At 50.8% G+C, this 18954-nt stretch overlaps 2 long non-coding RNA genes across 3 annotated transcripts in view; one reads left to right on the top strand and one right to left on the bottom strand.

Moving 5' to 3' along the window:
• Positions 1–6315: 6315 nt before the first annotated feature.
• LOC138684225 (uncharacterized) lies at positions 6316–14887 on the bottom strand. 2 transcript variants are annotated; one of them, XR_011323579.1, is made up of 5 exons: positions 14823–14887; positions 11200–11548; positions 10811–10869; positions 8158–8302; positions 6316–7976 (listed from the first exon to the last, which is right to left on the bottom strand). It is a non-coding gene; the product is annotated as an uncharacterized lncRNA (long non-coding RNA). The 2 variants fall into 2 exon arrangements; XR_011323578.1 differs by lacking the exon at positions 14823–14887 and having other exon boundaries at positions 11200–11683.
• A 1194-nt stretch (positions 14888–16081) lies between these two features.
• LOC138684226 (uncharacterized) overlaps positions 16082–18954 on the top strand; it is a 524231-nt gene continuing 521358 nt past the window's right edge. The window contains exons 1-2 of the long non-coding RNA XR_011323580.1: positions 16082–16266; positions 16561–16605. This is a non-coding gene — a long non-coding RNA (uncharacterized lncRNA). The remainder of the gene's footprint in view (positions 16267–16560; positions 16606–18954) is intronic.

Below are 18954 nucleotides of genomic sequence, written 5' to 3'. Positions count from 1 at the left end.
GCTCCCCTAACCCTAACCCCTAACCCTAATGGCTCCCCCAACCCTAAACCCCAACCCTAAACCCTAACGGCCCTAACCCCAACCCCCTAACCCTAACCCCTAACCCCCCTAACCCTAAGCCCAACCCCTAACCGCTCCCCTAACCCCTAACCCTAACCCCCTAACCCCTACCCTAACCCCCTAACCCCTACCCTAACCCCCTAACCCCCCCAACCCTAAACCCCTAACCCCTGACACCTAACCCTAACGGCCCTAACGCCAACCCCCAACGGCCCTAACCCTAAACCCTAATGACCTTAACCCTAACCCCCTAACCCTAAACCCCTAACTCTGATCCTAATGACCCTAACCCAACCCTAACCCCTAACCCCCTAGCCCTAACCAGAACCCCTAAACCTAACCCCTAACCGGCCTAACCCCTAAGCCCCTGACCCCCTAAGCCCCTGACCCCCTAACCACCCTAACACGACACCCTAACCCCTAACCCGACACGCTAACCCCTAACCCTTAACCCTAACATGACACCCCAACCCCCAACCCTAACCCCCTAACCCTAACCCCCCAAGCCCCCTAACCCTAAGCCCTAACCGCCCTAACCCTAACGGCCCTAACCCCTACCCCTAACCCCCCAAACCCCTAACCCTAACACGACACCCTAACCCTATCCCTTAACCCTAACCCCTAACCGTAATGGACCCTAAGCCCTAATGGACCCTAACCCTAATCTGCTAACCCCTAACCCTAATGACCCTGACCCCCCTGACCCCCAACCCAACCCTAAACCCTAACCCCAACCCCCTAACCCTAACCCCAACCCCCTAACCCTAAACCCTAACCGCCCTAATCCTGGCCCTAATCCTAACCCCTACCCCCAACCCTAAACCTAACGGCCCTAACCCTCCAACCTAACCTTAACCCCCTAACCCCTACCCCTAAACCCAACCCTAAACCCTACCCCTAACCCCCCTAACCCAAACCCCCCTAACCCAAACGGCCCTAAACCCTGGCCCTGACCCTAATGACCCTAACGACCCTAACCCTAATCCTAGCCCTAACCAGAACCCTAGCCCTAACCCCTAACCCTAATGACCCCTAACCCTAACAAGACACCCTAACCCCAACCCTAACCCCTAACCCCCAACCCTAAGCCCTAAACCCTAACTGCCCTAACCCCTACCCCTAACCCCCTAACCCTAACACAACACCCTAACCCTATCTCTTAACCCTAACCCCTAACCCCAACCCTAACCCCCTAACCCCAACCCTAACCCCCTAACCCCAACCCTAATGGCCCTAACCCTAATCTGCTAACCCCTAACCTTAACCCCTAACCCCCTAACCCTAATGACCCTGACCCCCAACCCAACCCTAAACCCTTAACCCTAACCCCCTAACCGCCCTAATCCTGGCCCTAATCCTAACCCCTACCCCCAACCCCTAACCCTAAACCTAACCCTAATGGCCCTAACCCCCAACCCTAACCCTAATGACCCTAACCCCAATGACCCCAATGGTGACTAACCCTAACCCCCTAACAGCCCTAACCCCCTAACGGCTCCCCTGACCCCTAACCCGACACCCTGGCCCTAACGGCCCTATCCCTTACCCCTAACACGACACCCTAACCCCTACCCCTTACCCCTAACACGACACCCTAACCCCTACCCCTTACCCCTAACACGACACCCTAACCCCTACCCCTTACCCCTAACACGACACCCTAACCCCTACCCCTTACCCCTAACCCTTACCCTAACATGACAAATTCTGGGGGCACCTCCTAACCTACAGTTTCACAGAGACCCTGAGCTCTGCTACATGCCCACAAAATAAAGTCAAGTCCCAAGGCTTGTAATCTACGAGGGGCCTGCCACGAGCTGCAAAGATTCTAGGGACAACGGGGCATTCTGTGGGCAATGAGGAAAGGCGACGAGGCATCCCAGACCCTGAAAGGCATTGTGCTTCACGGCCCTTCTGCTTTCTTCAGAAATACTAAATCTCCATATACAGATGCATACAAGACGCTCACCCTAACCCCTGCTAAACAATGTCACCATCGGTCCCGTTAAGAGAGATATCAGCAACTTACACAGCATACAGCAGAACTAGTGAAAAAAACAAGGCTCCTTTTTCAATAAAGTTGGGAATTCCAGGAAAACACAATGCATGAAGAATTAAAACAAACAAACAAAGCATGCTATTAAACCATCTTTCTACCCCCAAACACTCAAAACAAAATTACTGACCTGAAAAAAAGAAAGGAAAACAAAAAAAAAAGGCTGCATACAAGTGTTACTTTCTACCACACAGGCTGCTGAACCTTGACTGGTCCTGAAGCTCTTACCTCAGGCAGACACCTCTTCCCAAAGGGCTGAGCCAGCTCAAAAGCTGCAAAGGACTCAAAAGCAAGAGCTGAGCACCAACACCAGAGAAACCCAGGAGCACAACGAGCTCCCTCAGCAGAGGCTGTGGCTCAAATACCCCAAGGCTCCGCCCACCACCCTTAGCACAATCACCTGGGAAAGGGCAAACCACCAGCAGTTATAAAGTCAGCTGGAGGAGCAGCGGCACTGTTCCCACCTGCCTTAAATTTACAGCAAATGAGACCCTGAACAGAGAAAGCAACACTTACTGGCAAAGACAATACCTGCTCCTGTACTACAGCTACAACTATTGCATCAGCAATGTGACCAGGTAAGAAGTTCAACTTAATTTTTCTGAGGCATAGACAGAAAAAGATACATGTGTCTCTAAACTAGGTAGGAAATTAGCTCATTAAATGCAATAACAATGTAGTTATTAAAATCACATCAGTCACCGGCGAGGTCAGCAGACACAATGGTAACTCGGCAGCTAAGCACTAGATTGAGGCGGAATGGGAGGTTCCCAAGGCGCAGGAGCCTCAATCAAACAAACAAACAAAGCATACCATTAAACCATCTTTCTACCCCCAAACACTCAAAACAAAATTACTGACCTGAAAAAAAGAAAGGAAAACAAAAAAAAAAAAGGCTGCATACAAGTGTTACTTTCTACCACACATGCTGCTGAACCTTAACTGGTCCTGAAGCTCTTACCTCAGGCAGACAGCTCAAAAGCTGCAAAGGACTCAAGGAAGAGCTGAGCACCAACACCAGAGAAACCCAGGAGCACAATAAGCTCCCTCAGCAGAGGCTGTGGCTCAAATACCCCGAGCCTCCGCCCACCACCCTTAGCACAATCACCTGGGAAAGGGGAAGGGCAAACCACCAGAAGTTATAAAGTCAGCTGGAGGAGCAGCAGCACTGTTCTCACCTGCCTTAAATTAACAGCAAGCAAAGCCCTGAACATAGAAAGTAACCCCCCCAGGAAATGACACTACTTGCTCCTGTACTACAGCTACAACTATTGCATCAGCAATGGGACCGGGTAGGGAATTAAACTTAATTTTTCTGGGGTGTAGATAGAAAACGATAGATGCCCTTCTAAACTATGTAAGAAACTAGCTCATTAAATGCAATGACAATGTTGTTATCAAAATTGATGTGCTTTAGTTTCCTATAAAAAAGCCAAAACGCTCTGGGGTTATGCTTCATTTCTAGCAAGACTGTGCATACCACCTAACTTCTACCAGAACTACCTTCTGGATAGCAATAACAAAAACACCCCTGTGTTATCAATGCTGTTTTCAGCACAAATCCAAAATGTAGCCCCATACTAGCTACTGGGAAGAAAATTAACTCAATCCCAGCCAAAACCTGCACAACAGGGTATGTGACAGAGACAAAAGAATTAAAAAATGGGGACAGCTAATTAAACAAACAGACATAGGAAGAAAATTTAAAAGGTGATGGGCTACATGACAGACAGGAATAACTTTAAGACAGTGAATAGGTTAAAGTAGACATAGAAAGAAAAAGTAAAAAGCAACGGGGTACACAATAGTGAGGAAAGAATTAAAAAACAGTGATACACAGCTCGATACAAGTAGACATAGAGGGAAAATTTAAGAAGTGATTGGGTACAGGACAAAAAAAAAAATTTAAATACCACAGTGAACTAAAACTGAGAAATATAAAGGAAATTTAAAAGTGACACAGGGGCACAGGACAGAGAGGAAAAAAAGAAAAAATAAAGACAGTGAACTGGATAAAAGTAGACATAGAAAGCAAATTTTCAAAGCAACAGGGTACACAACAGACAGAAAATAATTTAAAGATAGCAATAGGCAGCTTCATAAAAGTGGATGTAGCATCGTGGTTTAACTCTGGCTGGCAACTAAGTACCATACAGCTGCTCACTTACTCCACCACAGTGGGATAGGGGGAGAATCGGGAGGGTAAATGTGAGAAACTCATGGGTTGATATAAAAAGTTTAATAATTAAAAAGACTTTTTTTTTTTTTTAAAGTTGTACGAGGAAAAAAAACCCAGCAAATTAAAACAATTGCTCACCACCAACTGACCGATGCCCAGCCAGTCTCAAGCAACTGGGTACAGGACAGAGAGGGAGGAATTAAAATATCGGGTCAGGGAGACAGAGAGGGGAAGACATAGAAATTAAATTTTAAAAGTAATGGGGTACAAGGCGGTGCAGAAAAAATAAAAAACAGGGAGAAGCAGCTGGTTAGAGAGAGGCATATTAAAAATTTAAAAGGCAACAGGGTACTGGGCAGAGTTGACAGAAGAATAACAAGTTTTGAGGAGCCATACACATAGGTAGGCAGGCAGAGAGGGAAACAGAGGAAGGGAGGCAAGCAGACGTCTAAAGAAGGAAGGCAGAGGTGGGCCAGGATGTAGAGGAAAGGACGTGCGACTCACCACAGCTCCTGGTGCCGGCAGGAGACCTTCACCGCCCCGATGCTTCTCTCTCTGCCTCTGCCCCTTCCTCCTCCCCAGTGCCGGCTGCGTGATCCTCACCTGCTCGGCAGCACGCAGCGGACGCCTCAATGCTCCTCACCCACAAGGCTTGCTTTGATACATGGTGGCTCACGCATGTAGCCAACAAAGGCCAGGGACAGCTCAGAGGGATCCTTCCTTGCCACAAGGACTGGCCATTCCTTGCTGCAGGCACCTACCAGCCAGACCCCCGTGCACTCCCTCCTCAGCCAGTTCCCCTGCCCAGGCAGCCCCCTTTACAGCTGGAGCCCCTTCACACAGCAGGGCCAGCCCCATCGTCAGCCTCACTGGCCACACCTGGGGCCATCCCAGCCCCAGCTGGAGCCCATCAGGAACAGGGGCCATTGCCAAAGCCCCACAGCACCTCATCCCTGCCCCTGCACCTACCCACATCCAGGAAGACAGAGGAGGCAGGAAAAATTTATTCATTAATGCATATAAGAAATCCTGGCAATGAGTTGGCTACAAGGCTCAGTGCCCAAAGGCAGCAGGATGGGGGGATAAAAGGGAAGCGAAAAGCAAGAGGAAGGACAGAGGGATGCAGATGTGCAAGACAGGGAGCCAGGAAATTGGATGCTGGGAACAAGAGAGGGACAAGAAGCAGGAAAACGGTGTAGAGAGAGAAGAGCAGAGAGACTGAGCAGAACAGGGATGGAGATGGAGGAATAAATAATAGGAAGCAAGGGAGAGAAGGGGAAGACTGGCAGGACAAGAAGATAAAGACAGGACAAGGGACAGGGAAACATTCTCAGGTGATACAGGAGAAGAAACAGCAAGAACTAGAAAAAAGAAACAGGGAGCCAGGTAGAGAGAAAATTTTCAAAAAGCAACAGCATACAAGAAACATAGGCAAGAACTAACAGGTAGACGGAGGGAGGGGTAGATAGAAAATGTAAGAAGTGACAGGGTACAGGACAGAGAGGGAGGAGTTAAGAACTAGAGACAGGGAGATGGATAGAAGGAAACATAGAAAGAAAATTTTGAAAGCAACAGGGTACAAAAATCGAAAAGTAGGTACATGAAGCTGCATAGAGGGAGACATAAGAATGAAATTTGAAAAGCAACAGGGTACAAGAAACACAGGTGAGAAATTAAACTAAGGTCAGGGAGACAAAGAGAGGGAAAAGTAGCAAGAAAATTTAAAAAGCAACTGGGTTGAAGAAACATGCAAGAATTTAAATAGGGATGGAGAGGTAGGAAGTTTCAAAAGTGATGACATACAAGAAATATAGGCAAGATTTTAAAAATAGGGACAGGGAGCCTGACAGAAGGAAACTGTGGTGGGTTGACCTTGCCTGGCTGATGAGTGTCCACCAAGCCACTCTATCCTTCCTCCTCCTCAACAAGACAGGAGGGTAGCAAATACAACAAAAAAGCTTGTGGGTCAAGATAAGGACAAAGAGATCACTCACCAATTACTGTCACAGGCAAAACAGACTCAACTTGGGGAAATTAATTTATTGTCAGTCAAAATCAGAGTACAATAATGAGAAATATGAACAAATCTGAAAAACACCTTCCCCCCACCCCTCTCTTTTTTTCCTGGGCTCATCTTCACTCCTGACTTCTCTACCTCCTCCTACCGAGCAGCACAGGGGGAGAGGGAGCGGGGGGTTGCAGTCAGTTCATCACAAGTTGTCTCTGCTGCTCCTTCCTTCTTCGTGTTCTTCTTCTGTTCCAGTGTGGTGTCACTCCCATGGGGCCACAGGTCCTGCCAGAAAACCTGCTCCAATGTGGGCTCCTCTCCACAGCGTCACAGCCTCCTTTGGGTGCATCCGCCTGCTCTGGCGAGGGGTCCCCCATCGGCTGCAGGGTGCATATCTGCTCTGCCATGGACCTCCGTGGGCTGCAGGGGGACAGCCTGTGTCACCATGGTCTTCACTGCAGGCTGCAGGGGAATCTGCTTTAGGACCTGGATCACCTCCTCCTTTTCCTTCTTCACTGACCTTGGTGTCTGCAGGGCTGACAGCTTCTGCACAGCATTTTTTTAGCCCTTCTTAAATATCACAGAGGTGCTACCAGGGTTGCTGGTTGGCTCAGCTTTGACCAGTAGCAGCTCCATCTTGGAGCTGGAACTGGCTGTGCCCAACATGGGGGCAAGTCCTGGTGTCTTCTCACAGAACCCACCCCTGCAGCCCCTGCCCACTCCCCTGCCCCAGCTTGCCACACAAACTCACTACAACAGTGATCGGCTACAGGGCAGAGAGGGGGGATTGAAAAGTAGGGAAAGGGAGACAGAGAGAGATGGGGGGGGGGGGGTAGCAATGGGCTACAGGACAGAGAGGAGGAACTAATAAAAAGGGAGAGGGTACCAGACAGAGAGATGGAGAAAAACAAATACTAGTGATGAGCCACAGGGCAGAAGGAAGAATTAAAAAAGGGGACAGTGAGGTGGACAACAGGGAGACTGAGAAATACCAAAAACACTGATGATCTAAAGGGGAGAGAGAGGGGAAATAAAGAACAGGGACAGGGAACCAGACAGAGAGAGAATAATAAAGACAAAAATGGGCTATGGGACAGTGAGGGAAGGAGTTAAAACATAGGGACAGGGACCTGGAACAAGAGAATCTAAGAAAGTAAAAGTGTATCCAGAATACAGGGCAGAGAAAGGAATTTAAAAATAGAGACACAGCATCAGACAGCTGAGAGCGGCGGGAATCGTGAAGGGCTAAAGGGCAGACAGGGAGGAATTAACAAGATTGGCATAAGACAGACGGATAGATGGAGAAAGACAAAGTAGTGATGGGCTGCAGGGCAGAGACAGAGGATAAAAAAAGAGGGATGGGACAGGTCAGAAGTGCAGAGAGAAAAAGAAAACAGAGAGGCAGAACAACAGAGAAAGAGGGGGACTTGGAGAACAAGAGAGGGAGAGGTACAGGAAGAAAAAACAAAAAAATTAAAGCAGTGAGAGAAAGAGAAGGTGGGGGCAGGGAGGGACTGGGATGCAGAAGAGGGGTGACACAGCCCCAGGGGTCCAGGACTCACTGTACCTCCCGCTCTTGGAGCTGCTGAGAGAATTTGACCATTCAGACATGTCTGTCTCTCTCCCCCTCTCCCTTCCTCCTCTGTAGCTGCAGTCACTTGACTGTCATCCACCTAAGAGAATAGATTGGTGCCTTACAGCTCTTACAATATGAGGCTTCCTAGAAACACAGCCTCACATGCACACACACACACTACATGACTGTACTGTGGTTTTGGTTATGCATACAGACCCTGCCGTGCACACTGGTGATCGGATCTGCTGAGGACTACACTAAGAAGGGTCCATCCTCACCTGGAGAGGCAGGCTATCTCCTGTCTGCAGCTGCTGGCTGGATCCTCTTTATTTTATTCTTCAAATAAAAAACATTCTTCAAATGCAGGCCACTACGGAATCTTTCCATGGCAACCACTGTGAAACGGTGCTAGCTGACATCCAGCTGAGAGAAGAAAAAAAAAACATTAGCACAGAGCTGGGTAGGAATCCAAAGCTGCCTTTTTTTTTGTGAAGGTTTGTGAAGACAGTACAACTGAGCGGAGGAAAAAGTATTTTTGCGTCATCTTCGGTACAGTTGTTGACACAGGCCACTAGAGCTTTTGCATTTTTCAGACAGCCGTGCCTTTTTTTTTCCTTTCTTTTTTGACTCATTGGCAACTTTACTTTCACTAGAACTCACTTTCCTAGATACACGCAGGTGACAGACATAGAGACCTACATACATTTTCTCAAGCCTTAGTATAGCTGAGGCCTCATCACCCTATACGTCCCAAGTTGAGTATTTTTGCTAGAGAGCACAGCAACACATCTCTCCTTGTGAACTGCCTCGTTGCAAAAAAGGAATGATTTTTTCCAGGCTGTTGCTCCAAACGGTCAAGATCTTTTAAAACCGCAGTTGTGCCACCAAACCCGCTGCTCAGGGTCCCTCCTAGCTTTTGACTGCTCTGAGATTTAACAGGCACACGCTCCATTCCATCTTCCAACAGCAAAAATACGTTAACGCTCTTGGACCCAGAGCGCAACCCTACGCATGTCCACACACGCACCCTGCCGTTTTGATGAGGAGCCACCGAGCAGCCCTGCGAGCACAGCTGCACGCGCCAGATCGGTTTCACCTGCGCCGCGAGTTACCGGTTTCGGTGAACGTAGTTTCTGACGCTTTAAACCGAAAACCGTATCTCGACGCTTCGCCACAGTAGAAACGACCCATCGCTAGAACGCTACAAAAACGCAGTAATACCAATTGCAAACCCACAGCAGCAACAGCTCCAGAAATATTTGACCTGGAACAAGGGAGCAAAATAAAACAGCTTCATCTCACGCACAGGGGAGCGGCAGGCAGAGAAAAGGGTCAGCATTCTGAGCCCTTACAGAAAATGGGCATTCTCCTTCCACTCCTCAGCCCGTCCGTGAAGGTCTAAATACCGCAACACTACTACGGCAACGTCGAGAGTAGGGCACAGCAGCCCTGCCACTGGACTCGCCATTGACCCATGCTATTTACGTAGCAGGACGTGTACGCAGAGGGACACGTTTTGCCACACGCAACCCTGAACTTCCTGAAAATTTACGTTTACAGAAAAAAGCCATTTGGAACATATTGCCAAACAACATTCGGCAATAAAGCTTTGATGTGTTTGACACACGCAAGTTTTTGGTCGCTTGCTATTTGCTTCCTGTTGCTGCTGCTGTTCTTCCTTCAGAAATTCTACTTGTAGCCAAGTTATTCACTACTGGTTCAAGCATTTGCCTTCCTGGTATTACCAGCACATTCACAGAAGCAAGTAACTTAATTGCTCTTCTACAATTATCCAAATGACAATTACAGCCATAAAAGAGAAGGAGAGGTCAGGCAGCAGAAGAGCTCTGCAGGCTGGCACCAGTCAATATTGCACTCTCTAAAAAACAAACAACAACAAAACAAAACCGTGACCCTGTATCCTTCTTTTTTTTTTTTTTTTTTTTTTTTTTGCTTCTTTCAGAGCTCATCCCTGCCTCAGCATTTTGTCTTGTCAGAGCATGAAGCGCAGGTGATCTGACGACTTTTGCGTGTGATGAGTGCCTGCTCAGAAATAGTCCAGATCTGCAAGACTGGTGTCATTTTTATGGTTTTAATCATCATAACTCAAATTTTATTTGCTCATGCATTTGTGAGGAAACTAACTTTTAGACACTGCCTCTCCTTTTTTTGGGGGGTGGGGGTGGAAATGTGTTAGAGACTGAAAAACATTACGATTCAGAGCTCCCAGCCATGAGGGAGTGGTGGAGAAATCAATGAAAGCAAAGACCAACAGCAGCAACATCAACTGAAAGTTGGCTTTAATTCCGATCACGTACTTAAGCGACTCTCCAAGTCTATGCCTTGGTCCTATGAATGACTAGTCCTTTTTTGGAAGGACAAACTTTTTTACTTAAAAGTCCCAGACTGAAGACTCCACTGAACGGAATGGGGATCGTGCCACGGGACAACATGCCATCAACACTCTTAATGGGGAAGGAAAAAAAAATAAAATAAAAATAAAGTTTAAGTACAAGTTTCCATCATGTTTCACTCATTACATTTCTGCTGGCATCTAGGTGCTCAAAAATGGACTACAGGGACACCACATATTCCTAAAAATTCAGTTATACATAAAAAAGTAAAAGGCTATTTCCAACTTGCCCATAAAATCAGTATGAACACAGAGAAGAGAAACACTCGACCCTGAAGAAGCTAACAGGCAGCTCTGAATTTACCAGACAGGAAATTTCATTCTTTCACCTGAAGCAAAAACATATCAAGGGACCAGTTCAGGAACAGGGCACGATCTGTTAAACAGCAATTTTTCCATCAGCTTTTCCGCACTAGCAGCAAATTTGCCTTTTCCGTGGGTTTAACGTGGAGCATCTGTAGTGCCCTCGAACTTGCAAGTGTTTCTCTCCGCTCCCCTGGCCCGATACGTGCGATTACCTGAGCAGCAAGCGGAATTAACCATGCAGGATTTTCTCCGTGTGACGCGGAAGGTGACACTGGGAGAAGAGGAGACAAAGAAATTAACCTGCTTGTCACACCCAGCCAACGGTGAAAAGACAGGGGAGGATTCTGCCGGAAGGGCTCTGCACCCCAGGAGCTCCCGCTGGCCGGTTTCTCTCCCCTTTGCGCGGTACCGAGGGGACGACGACACCTCGCCCGCGCCCCCTCGCAGGGGGGGCTGCCCCAGGAGAGACGGGGGACCCCCACCTCGCTTCTGCCCGCGGGAACGGACCGGGAGAGACCCTCCAAGCAGAGAGAGGAGCGCGGCGTGGATTGCATGCCCGAGGGAAGAGGCCGGGCTCCCTGCTGGCAGAAGGACAACTCACCTCCCTGCTGCTCGGAGCTGCTTGCTGCGGACAGCCCTGCCTGCGCCCGGCCGCTCTTCCGCCGTGCTGGGAGCGCAGTCCGGCCGACGGACGCTCCAGCGAAAAGACGCTCCAGCTAATCGTGCCTCCTGCTCGTTACAGCCGCAGGTACTTTTGCCTCTGGCTAATGCACGCTCCAGACAGCGGACACCCCGCCTCGTTCCAGCTGCTGCTTGCTACAGTTCTGGCTCGTTGAAGCCCCAGCTCCACACTGAAGCTCCGGCTGATTTCAGCTGCTTCTCCTTACAAGCTCCAGCTACGTGCAACGGTCTGGGCTTTCCATAAGGTTGTATATCAACTGCTGTCAAAACTGGAGCATTAGGATTAAACATCAGAGTTACACGCCCAATAAATATCCGTTAGTTTAGGCGATTAATTACTTAACAACTATTCTGAGCAGCGCAGAAAGAAGAGCTGGACTCAAAGAGGGCACGTGGGGTCTGAAAAGCGCCCTTCCCCCCCACAGACCATCACAGATGTTGAGTTCGGCCTGCTGCGTGCCAGCCTCCCGAACTTCGGCGTCTGACACAATCAGACCGCCATCTCCACGCAACCTGCCCGCCCCCCGCAGCCCCCAACACCCTCCCACCCCCCTGCAAAACCAGCCAAGCCGGCTCCCGCTTTTGGCCCCCACACCAGCTGACTCGGGGCCCATTTGGGAGCCAAAAAACCCGGCTGCTGAGCCCGTTCTCAAGGCCCAAACACGCAGGGCCGGACCTCTGTTTCTGGGCCCAAAGCCGCGCAGCTTGGTCTGTTTCCGAGCCCCCAAATCAGCCACATGAGCCTGTTGTCAAGCCCCAGGAACAGAAAACTTGTTCTCCATTTCTGACCCTGCAGTGCCCACGGGTGATGCCGAGCATAGCCACCCCACAGCCTTGCACCCCTGGAGCCCCACACGCAGTTTCGGGGAGTGCTCGGGACCTGCGGAGGGCCCGGCCCCACGCCTCTGCGGGGCAGCCCCAGCACAGGCAGGGCGCCGCTTCACGATTGCCGTTTCAGGCTTTATTTCCCCGCCATCACCGGCACGGCCAGGCCCCCACCCCAAACCCCCCAGCTGAAGCACCCCCACGGGTCGCCAGGCCCAGCCACCCGGAAAACAAGAAAACCAAAGAGGGAACAAGACAGAGAACGTGGGGAAAGGCAAGGAGAAGGACACAGAAACAGAGGGAGCGCGAGAGGGATAGGGAGCAGGACAGAGAGATGGAGCAAGAAAGGAAAAAAGGACGGGAGGCAGAACCAAGGGAAAGAGAGACAAGGACGGGGAGCAGGACAAAGGGACAGAAGAGAAAAAAAATTTAGCGACGGGCTGCAGGACAGAGATGAAGGGATTAAATAGACACAGGGTGCATGACAGAAGGACAGAGACAGACAAAAGGGACAAAGAGCAGGCCAGCATTGGAGGGGAAAAAACCAACTGAGATGGGCAGTGGGAGAGAGATATGGAAAAAGAAAAAGTACTGAGGAAGAGAAAAAAGAAAGAAGAGACAGCTAGCTGGACAGGGGGACACAGTTAGAAAGGGCAGGAGAGGGAATAGGGCAGAGAAAGACAGACAGAAAAGGTAGCGAAAGAAAGCAAGGCAGAGGGACAGCAAGGCGGGGTGGGGGGAAGGGACAGGGGTCTGGACACAGATGGAGAAATAAGCAGCAGGGACAGAGGAAAAGAGACAGAAAGAGGGACAGGGAACATGGCAGAGGGAAAAATCAGGACAGCGGCAGGACGGAGATAAAAAACTGGGACGGTCCTCAGGACAGAGAGGAATATGAATACGAGCAGGGAGCGGGACAAAGGGATACAGTGAGAAACGACGGGACAGGAAGCAAGACAGAGCAACAGACAAGAACAATGACAACGAGAGAGAGAGAGAAAGACAGAGACTGTGAGCAGCACAGGGGGTTGGGGAATTTAGAAAGAGAGGTATCAGAAGCCCTGCAGAGAGAGGGAGGGTGACTAAAAAAGGGGCAGGAAGCAGCACAAAGGATCACAGAGAGTAAGAGATGAACAGGAAGGAGGACGGGGACAGTGAGATCCAGAATGACAAAAAAAACCCAGCAACAGCGAGCAAGACAAAGGGATAGAGAGAGAAACAGAAAGTAGGAAGAAGAGAGATAGGAAGACAGGGACACAGAGCGGCATGTACAGGCGCAGAGAGGAAAAGAACGCCAGGGAACAGGCCACAGAAACTGGGAGGCGGGGAAAGAGGCGGATGCAGATCAGGACAAGGAGATGAAAAAGGAAAAAACAGTGACTGGCTGCAGGACAAAGGTGGGGGGGTGGGAGGGAGAGGGAGCAGGACAAGAACGCAGAGAGAAAAAGAAAGGGGGGCAGTCGAATGAGAGAGACAGAAAGCAGGGGGAGGAAGAGGGAGCAGGACAAGAGAATAGACAGAAGAGGAGAGGTACAGGGAAGCAAAATTAAAAAAACCAAAAAACAAAACCCCCAAATGTTACAGCAGCATGAGAAAGCTAGGGGGCCAGGAGAGGGGGAGGGAGGGACCAGGACGAACAAGAGGAGTGACAGGGCCCCGAGGGCCCAGGACTCACCACAGCTCTCACTCTTGGAGCTTCCAGGAGACCTTGCCAGTTCAGACGCTCCTTTCTCCTTCTCTCCTCCCTTGCTCTTCTGTAACTCCAGTTGCTTGGCTGTCTTCCACATAACAGAACACGCGAGCGTCTCGCAGCTCTCACGAGATGAGGCCTCCTAGACACGGAGCCTCGCTCGCTCACTACGTGGCCGTACCGCGCTGCTGGTCATGCATACAGACCCTGGCGGTCTGACCTGCTGTGGACTATGAGGAGGGATCCTCCCACACCCAGAGAGGCAGGCTCTCTCTTGCCTGCAGCGGGAGGCAGCTGCCAGCCAGATGGCCTTCCGTTTCTTCTTCTTTACCTTTCTGTGGCCTCTCCAGCTTCAGCAGCTCCCGTCCACAGCCAGTAAGCGCTCTGCCTGTCCCTCTGTGCTCCCGCGCCGCGAGGAGAGGGAGGCCAGGCAGAGACAGCCCACACAAGCCTGAGGCTGCTGCAGTCAGCAGCATCCCCGGGGACGAACAGACAACTGCACTCACAGCATGGCCTCTGGGAGAGGGAAAGAGACAGCAGAGACCGTTATTACCGTAGCTCGACCCTGGCCGGAGCCCCTCCTTCCGCAGGGGCTTCCACAGACGCCGCTCGTTCCCCGCGCCGCTGCTAACGGCACCCACGTTCAGGGAGACTCGAGAACATCGCAGGGCCAGCTTGCTGCCCTCACGACAGGGCTCGGGGGCTGCCTGCGGCTACAGCACAGGCTTCAGGGGAGGGGCTGGAGCTGGGGGCAGCCGCAAGGGCCGAACGAAGGCGCCGGGGGAGCTCCGGCGACTCGGGGAGGCGCCCGCTGGCCGCGCCTGGGGGGTGCCCGCCTCCGTCCCCTCTTCCCTTCTATCGGCTCTCGGGGAACTGCCGGGCGCTGCCCTGGCCCGGCTCGCCTCCGGCGGACCGGGAGCCTGCCGCGGCGGCCGCTTCGCAGCTTCCCGTCCCGCCAGCCCCGGGCGGCCAGCGGGCAGGAGGCACCCCCCGCCACCGCCCCCGCCGGAGGGGATCGCTCGCCTCACCCGCGGTCCCGGCGCTCGCCCGCTGCCGCTGAGACCCGCGCCCTGCGCGCCGCCACGCTGCTCCCAGGGACCGCGCATGCGCCGGAGGGATCAGAGCCGGCGAGCGAACGGTCCCCACGGCTGGTCGGGGAGCGGGCGCAGCGGGAAGCCCGCGGAAAACCACACGAAACCGGTAACGCTCCTGAGTCTGACCTGGTCGGACTCCGGGGGCCGCGGCGGCAGCGAGGACTACGCCGCGCCCGAGAGCCACGCTGCTGCCCGGCCGCCGAGTCCGCGAAAACTACAGCTCCCGGCATGCCCCGGGAGGCAGCCTGCCCTGCTGCCTGACCCCGAGGGGACGCCGCTTCCGTTTCCGCCCACGCCGGCGCAGCCACAGTCCCCGCCGAGCCCCCAGCGCCGCTCCGGGCAGCTCCGGCACCCCCCGCCCGGCTCCGGCGCGCTCCCGCCGCCGCCGCTCCGCCACGGCGCGGCACCCCCCGCCCGGCTTCGGCGCGCTCCCGCCGCCGCCGCTCCGCCACGGCGCGGCACCCCCCGCCCGGCTCCGGCGCGCTCCCGCCGCCGCCGCCGCTCCGCCACGGCGCGGCACCCCCCGCCCGGCTCCGGCGCGCTCCCGCCGCCGCCGCTCCGCCACGGCGCGGCACCCCCCGCCCGGCTCCGGCTCCGGGCAGCGCCCGCCCCCCGCCCGGCTCCGGCACGGCGCGGCCCCGCTGCCACTCCGTGTGTCCGACGCGGACCCCGCCGTCCTCCTCGGGGCTTTCCCCGGGACCCGCCGGGCGACTGCGCAGCCCCGCCACGGGTCCGTCCCCCCCCTCCCGCGCACGTTCTCCCAGCCGCCCTGTGAGCCCCCCCCCCGCGCGTACGTGCTCCCAGCCCCCCGTGAGCCCCCAGGGCTCGGACCGCGGCACAGGCGGCCCCCACCTCCCCCGGGCCACCCCCGCCTCCGACGTTCGCGGTCCGAGGGGCGGCCGGCCCCGCTCACCTTCTCCCGAGGGGCAGCCGCACCCCGGCCACCGCTCCGCTCCGCTCCTGCCTGGGCTCCCACCGGCCCTGCCCCGGCCCCTCCCCCGGCAGCCCCCCTGTCCAGGGAGGGGCCGTCCCCATCAGCCTCACTGCCCGCACCTGCGGCTCCTCCAGCCCCGGCCCGCAGTTGTGGTACCGAAATCCGGAATAAAACTCCTGAACACCAATGTGAAGTTAAGCAGCAGGCACTTCCTTGATTGAATGAAAGATGTCAAGAGTCATCTGATTGGGGAGGTGTTAACTGGGGTCAAAATACAGATTTTAATACCCATCTTATTTTAGTTCTAAGACTTGGCGATTGCCAGGTATCATCTTTTCCATTTACCCAGGTTCACCAGCGAGGCTACAAGGGAGATTTCTTCCAGAGAGAGGATAGAGTTATTAAGTCTAAAGTCCATGATTTGCTTTTCTCCTTCATGAAAAGGTGAGTGGATCATATATCATCACTAGTCACCCAAACAGTTAATCCTGAACTTTTCACCTGTCCTTTAATACAGTCAACTCCAAGCTAAATTTTTTCCATTATTAAGAGGGGACCAAAGATCATGTAAAATATTATTATACTTTCTACAAATACATCCCCATCTTAGAGCTTTAGCTACTAGAGAAAGTCTTTGGAGTTTGGGGTCAGAGGAGCTGCAAGTATAAACCTTCATACAGCTCTGTTTAGGATGTGTGATTTTTCTCTGGTTGTCTAAACCAGTCTAAATTTCCATAGATGGTCCCGACTCTGGGTGGCTCTAACAAGGATCCTGGAACTCCAGTAAATTCTAGACATCGTTTTATATTTTAAATATGATCCCAGGTTCCTTTTTGCACTTGTCTCTATGGTTTTGGCAACTGACAGCCCCAAGGGGTGCTTGTACAAGTTTCTCCCGAAGGGCGATTAAATGAATTCTTTTGTCCATGAGGTGGATGGTTTGGTAATGTTATAATTCACAACGCTATAATTCCTTCTTTCAAATAAAAAAAAAAAATTGCCTTTTAAATCCATCCAATTTAATTGCTGAAATGATTCTCACTGTTCTACATCTTTTCTCAAGTTTTGGTTAAATTCAATGTCAGTATTCTCCACGGAACTAGATTTTCATCTGACTTTGGAATCGGAAGGCAGGCTGTTACTGAGGTTAAATTTTGTGTCTTTACAAAACTTTGAATCAATTACAAAACTAGATTTTTTTTTTAATCCAAATTACAAAAACGGTTATTATCAAGATTAATAGCTCAAACAATAATTGTTTCATTTTTTTTATCTCATGTTTAGAACCCCTCAAAAAAACCCACATAAACTCTCTAAACACACAAAAAGATTATTGCCCTCGACAATATTCCTAATAGCAACCCCAATATTATCAACTTTACACAGCTGTTTTCCCAAACAGATAACGTGAAACTTACTTATAGATTTTCAGTTTTAAAGGGCCAGTTTCTTTAGACCTCCAATTTCTTGTTGGTGATTTCTTTATTCTTGAATAATGAAGCCAAGGTTCTTCTCCCAGACCTTTACTGCTATAAGTGTTGTTAAAATGACTCGATACGGTCCTTTCCGCTTCTCAGTGATTTTATATATATTCAATCTCCTGGTCGGAAGGGATGCGCTGCTACGTCCAATTCTAAGGGTCCAGCTGTGGAGACATACTGACAAAGTTCTCGAAAAGAATTGCTTAAAGAAACACCTTTTAAAAACATATCTCCAAAGGCACTCAAGATACTCAGAACATAGGACTCTTGGTATGGTCTTTCGTACAACATTTCATAATGACTTAAATTTTCTTTCTCTTCTGGCTATACTCTGATTCTTAATAGAGCCATGGGTAATGCTTTAACCCATGTGAGGAGGGAGGTTTCCTGACAAATTTTACTCGACTGTTGCTTAAGGGTATAGTTCATTCTCTCTCTCTCTTTTCTTCCCCCCCCCCCCCCCCCCCCCCCCCACTTGCTTGTGGTCTATACGGGGTGTGATAGTCTCAATCTATAGATAATACTTTGCTCAACTTGTCTCATAATCTTTGCTATAAAATGAGGGCCATTGTCAGATGACATTCTTACACGCACCCCATATTTTGGTATTACCTCTTTGAGCAAGACTTTGACTACTTCCCTTGCTCTGTTGGTGCGACAAGGGAAAGCCTTGGGCCACCCAGTAAAGATATCAACTAAAACTAGGATATATCCTTCTTTTCAAGGCAATTCTATAAAATCAATTTGCTAATATTCTCCTAAAAAAATTTCCTTATTTAATAATCCCAAAGGTGATCTTATTACTGATTCAGGGATAATTTTATATATAAATTTCACATCCGCTTATAATTGTTTAAACAATCTTTGTCGTATTTTACTTTCTGTTCCCCAATATACTTCGTTATGTTCAGCTCGGCCAATTTCTCTTATTATTGTGGGTGGGACTGTTATTTGACCTGTCGGTGTTACAGCCTATCCTGTTTCATTTTGTTAGCCTGCAATCTAATAATTAATTCTTCATCTTTTTTGTTATAATTTGGAGTTTCTTTAGGCAATTTTATACTTTTCTCTGGAACTAGTGCTAGGATGCCTTTTTCTGCAGCCTCTTTAGCAGCTTTATCAGCCAGTCGGTTACCTGCGTTAGGACCGGTCTTACCTAACTGATGTGCTTTACAGTGCATTATCGTGACTGCTGTTGGTTTTTGAACGGTTTCTAACAATTTCGGTATTTGTTCTGCGTGCTGAATGGTGGTTCCTTGTGCAGATAACGGTCCTCTTTCTCTCCGTATCGCTCCATGTGCACGTACTACTCCAAAAGCATACTTTGAGTCTGTCCAAGTGTTGACTCGCTTTCCTTGACTTAGTTCCAGAGCTCGAATAAGAGCTATCAATTCGGCCTTTTGGGCAGATATCATCGAAGGCAAAGTTGGCAACGCAATTACCTCCTCGGTAGTTATTGTCTATCTTGATAAACCTTTTCCTTCACAGATGGAACCGCTTCCGTCGGCATATAGTTCCCAATCTGTTTCTTCTAGTGGCACATCTCAGAGATCCAGTCAGCTGGAGTAAACTCTTTCGATTGCCTGCAAGCAGTCACGTTCCAGTTCTCCTTTAACTTGATCGGTTGTTGAAAACGCAACAGGGTTAATGG

The sequence above is a fragment of the Haliaeetus albicilla genome, unplaced genomic scaffold (assembly GCF_947461875.1).
Source record: "Haliaeetus albicilla unplaced genomic scaffold, bHalAlb1.1 scaffold_58, whole genome shotgun sequence".
Lineage (NCBI taxonomy): Eukaryota > Metazoa > Chordata > Aves > Accipitriformes > Accipitridae > Haliaeetus > Haliaeetus albicilla.
Note: the sequence above shows the minus strand (reverse complement) of the source record. Positions and strands in the feature narration are given on the sequence as shown.